Source organism: Hyaena hyaena, unplaced genomic scaffold (assembly GCF_003009895.1).
Source record: "Hyaena hyaena isolate Hyena2069 unplaced genomic scaffold, ASM300989v1 scaffold_526, whole genome shotgun sequence".
Lineage (NCBI taxonomy): Eukaryota > Metazoa > Chordata > Mammalia > Carnivora > Hyaenidae > Hyaena > Hyaena hyaena.
In genome coordinates this window covers 1,122,101-1,126,653 of record NW_024081160.1, presented here as the reverse complement: position 1 = coordinate 1,126,653, position 4,553 = coordinate 1,122,101, and the positions used below count along the sequence as shown (strand labels likewise).

The 4,553-nt window shown below is 55.3% G+C and overlaps 1 long non-coding RNA gene and 1 other non-coding gene across 2 annotated transcripts; both read right to left on the bottom strand.

Annotated features, from left to right (window-relative positions):
* Positions 1-775: 775 nt before the first annotated feature.
* On the bottom strand, positions 776-4,019 carry LOC120247511. Its single transcript, XR_005532334.1, has 2 exons — positions 3,745-4,019; positions 776-1,172 (listed from the first exon to the last, which is right to left on the bottom strand). It is a non-coding gene; the product is annotated as an uncharacterized LOC120247511 (long non-coding RNA).
* LOC120247519 lies at positions 1,271-1,340 on the bottom strand. Its single transcript, XR_005532339.1, has one exon. It is a non-coding gene; the product is annotated as a small nucleolar RNA SNORD123 (small nucleolar RNA).
* Positions 4,020-4,553: the final 534 nt, after the last annotated feature.

Here is a 4,553-nt window from a genome sequence, read left to right as displayed (position 1 = left end):
CCTGGAAGCAAGATGAATTACTAAACTTTTCTAAGTAAAAACTACGTGAGCTCTTCTTGGGGAATGTAGGCTCTGGCTCTTGCAGCCTTCAGTTCTTGCTGTGGCTCCTAGGAGGTGGGCTTTAAGTAGGCTGCTCCCAAATGTAGCCCTGAGGTGTTTTTCACCTGTGGAGTTGATCCAAGGGAGCTCCGTGGGGAGAACTCACCTGGGGCGTGTGAAGGTCAAGTTGCTCTGTGTCAACCTCCACGGCCCAGGTGCCAGTGGCAAAGCATATTTCTCTGGCCAGACAAGGGAAGCTCGAGGCGGGTTCTGGATGGACTTGAGTGGACATCCAGACTCAGAGACTCGGAGCGAATGAGTGCCCGGGGACAGACTGGCAGAGGGCTGAGAGCAGGTGCCCACGCAGTGGACCTAGTCCTTCTACTTAAGGGCCAGGCACCTGCACCTAGTCCCAGGCCCATTCATGCTCGTTCTCGGATGTGCCAGGTGTGTTTTTTGCTTCTATTGCATCCTGGTTATTGGCTGCTGTTTTTGAATAAAGCTGGCCTGCTTACAGGGGAGAGGGCTGCTACCCTAAAGGGGGTGGTTACCCTTTCTTGGGTAAAAGAACCCTAAAGAGTTTCTGGTAAAGCTCAAGGGACTTGAGTAGAGGCTGAAGACACCCTAAGCTCTGCTGACCTGGGGATTCTTCATCTCTCAAAACTTAAGTCTGCGTCACCTGTAGCCATACTCATGGGTCTTTACATACATGAACAGAAAAGAGCACTAGGCAATCTCAGCGAGGCATTAAATGGCCTATCTTTTTACCAATATGTGGCCATCTACAAGCACACACACACGGGGTTGATCAGATGATCCAGCAGTTTTACGAACCCTCAAATGCCATGGATCTAAAAGAAGGAAAACCGGAGGGCAGGGATGCCTGTGGTTGATGACTGTGATGTGTTGGCCCCTGGCTCTCCTGTAGGAAAAGCCAGTGAAGATGTAAACACCGGAGGCCACGATTTCTGGACGGAGGTTTTTCATGACATTAATAGTATCTCATTACGGCGTACGGATCACAGATATCCAGGTTTCCCTTTGCGGGCACTCCTGACCTACAGCGGCATCTTCGCCTCTTCCCGGGGGTGACCTGGGTTCCACTCCACAGGGGCGGCAGTGCAGAGACGTGGCTGGAATTCAGTCGGAAGGGAGAGAGGCAAAGAGGAGACAAAATGGTTACTTATTTCAGAGACATGAGAGATCCTCCACCTCTCCACACAGAAAGTAAGGTGAATCAGGAAATGGATGGCGTTTTTCAAGTCACATGAATCAGCGACCCACGGTTCATCATTTTCACCGAGTGTGTAGCTGGGTTTCTCATATATTTTTTTTTTTTTTACATTATGTGCCTGGCTCATCAGAAACAGTTCAGGGGGAGCTATCATTTTATCCTGAAAACAAGAGAAGGAAACAGTTTTGTTCTGAAATGATCACCTCTAGCTTTACAGTGCGATGAGAAGCAGTTCATGTAGGAAGTTCTCCAATGAGGAATGGCTTCTCAAAGGAAAAAAAGAAACTCAGTAATTTCATTTGGAAAAAGGAAACATCTGTGGATTCTTTAGAAAAATTTTATTTGTAAAGAGCCTACTTCAGGAGCGCCTGGGTGGCTCAGTAGGTTGAGCTTCGGCTCTGGGTTTCTGCTCTGATCATGATCTCGTGGTTCATGAGTTTGAGCCCTGTGTCTCACTCTGCACAGTGTGGAGCCTGCTTGGAATTCTTCCTCTCTCCTTCTCTCTCTTCCCCTCCCCTGCTCTCTTGGTCTCAAAATAAATAAAGTTAAAAAAAAAAAAAGAGCCTACCTCTGTGCTGGGCCCTGGCGAGGGAGGGTCTCACTTTCACCCCCTCCTATCTCCTTCCTGCTACAGAAGACCCACTTACCAACAGGTTGGTTTAAGCTCCAAATGAGAAGACTAGCTCAGAAAAGTAAAGGAGCTTTCCCCAGGTAACAAGGTGAAATCACCATCATTTTCCTTTAAACTAAGGATACTCTATCTCATTCTAATTATTAATTTGTAATTCCTTATCGTGAAATATACATATTTTAACAATGCTTCCTTATTGCTTGTACATTGCATATAAAATTGACTCCCGCCCCACATACACATAAAGTTACATATTAAACATGATGCTACCATCCCTCCTGGTTTATGGGGTAGAAAGCTAGTTTCTTTCCAATGCTTAACTCTCTACATGCCAAGCATTTTTTTTTTTTAAGTGTGCATGCCTTTAACTGTAATAATGTTGAGGCACGCTGACAAGGATTAGCTAAAGACATTTGGGTCCTAATATCTGCCTCCATTTTTCCTGAGGGCTGGGGGCTCTACGGGTGCCCTCACTCACTCAAGGGCTGCAAGGTCAAGCATAAGGCAGTGTCCTCCATCCCCGTCTCCCAACTCCCCGGGAGCAGAATAGCCAGGCTAGACGTTGCCCAGCCTCCTCCCAGCGAGCCTCCTCCCAGCGAGCCTCCTCCCAGCGAGGGCTCCAAGGCGCTTGTGCCACGTCGGCAGAAGAATCAACGGGAACGTCAGGAAGGAGTTAGCGGCCTGTGTGCCAGGCACAGAAGTGTGAAGCTTTCCATTAAGGCTCCAGGAGCCAGCCAGCTGCCCTGCAGCAGGCGGAATGCCCCCAGCACAGCTCAGGAAAGAATACTTCTTCAAAGAGGCCCTCCAGCAATGGACATTTCCCCTGGACGTCTTACAGGAAATCCGAGTGAGCCCTCGAGTACCCACAGTGAGAAAGAGAAACTGGAGATTTGGGGCTGGGCTCAGCTCCCATGGAAACCTTCAGAATTCCTTTTACTTAGTTCTTTTATATAAAAAAATATTTCTAGGCTATAAAGACAAATCAATGTCACTTTGTGTTTCTACTGTTCTCCTCCCGGACCTGCGCGTCTACTGCGAGAGCCAGGACCCCTCACAGCCAGTGAGGTGTTCTTTGTTTTACAGATGTGCTCAATGGCACAGTTAGGGCACACCGGGCCCTTCCACGTCGGACAAATCCCAAGACCCAGACCCTGGAGCGATTGTGTGAATGTGGGCCCTGGGGCGTCCTAGGTCACTGCAGGCAGAGGGGACAGCGGTGGGAGCGCTCACGCGTTTCCTCTTGCAAGGGAAATTCAAAGCCACCCTCTGAGGCCCAGATCCAGAAAAACAGGGCCCAGAGATACCGTTCCCCACCCCCATCCGGAGGGAAAGGGTGACCTGTTGGCCCTTCTGGGTTCCAAACGGAAGTTTTGCAACAAAGTATCAAATTCTACACGTCTTGAAAAGTACTATGCTTTCCAGTTATAAATCTTTTTCATTTCTGTACTTGCTCCACGAGGCCGAAGGATCCAGCAAAAGTGCAACAAGTAACGTTTGGTCCAGAGTTGGACAAGCTGGCTGTCCATCCGAGGGTTCCTTTTCAGCGGGGCAACCTGGGGACCCTGCGACCTGCCTCCTCCCTTGGTTGGTCGGATTTGCTCATTTCTCTAAGTTCAGTCCAGTGAAATCCGGCCGAACCAGGCGGGGGGTGCACCCTAAAACAGCCCCTCCGAGAGCCCGAAGCAACTCTCGGTCTTCTAAGTTTCCAGCTCGCAGCACACATGGGGATGTCACACGAAACGAACAAAATCACAGACTCCGAGTCCGCGAGGCCCCGGCGGCCCCGGCCCCCCCCACCCCCCCACCACACGGCCGGACTCGGCCGGGGGCGCGCACGTACCTGGAGCTGAGGCCGGCAGGGTGGGCGCCACGTCTCGGGGTTCGGCCCGCGCAGTCTCCCGCCCTTTATACCGCCGTCCCCCACCCCTCCCGCCCCGGAGCCGCGTCTGCGAGGCCGGATGGGGGGGGCGGGGAGCCGCTGAAGGTCCCTGCGAGGCGGGGGAAAGGGAGTCATCGAAAGTCAACGCTCGGGCGCACTCGCACTAGGGAGAAAGGAGTGGGGCTTCCGGGGTGCAGGGGGCAGGCGGGCGAGGAGAGGGTCCCGTCCGGGAAAGGGCCGTGGCGGGGGCGGGGGCGGGGCCCAGGGAGGTCGGGAGGCGGGTGGGGCGCTCGGGTTTCACCCGCGCGGGGCGGGGCAGAGGCGGCGCGGCGGCGGGGGCGGGGCGGGGGCGGGGCGGGGGCGGGGCGAGGCCGCCCGGAGCTCCCGCCCCGAGCTCCCCGCCCGCGCGCCCCGCGCCTCTCTACTCGCCGGGAAGGCGGCGCCGGCGGCGGCTGCTCTCGCCGAGCCCGCTCGCGCGCAGCGTCCCCCCGCCGCGGGTGGGCTCCGCAGCCCCCTGCCGGCCGCGGCCCTTGCCTGGCGGCGGCTCGCACGCTCCGCAGGGGCGGCCCGGCCCTAGTGGCCCTTCCCGGCAGCTTCCCTTCTCCTACCGCGGCTCCCTTGCAGAGCCGGCTCCGGCACCCAACTTTGCCTCTCCCGGTCCGTCGGCCCCGCGGAGCACGAACCTGCTCACCCCCGGCCCGGCTGCGCGCCCGGGAACCGTGCGCCTGGCGCTCAGACCGACGCCCCCAGCCCGGAGCGCGGCGAGTGGC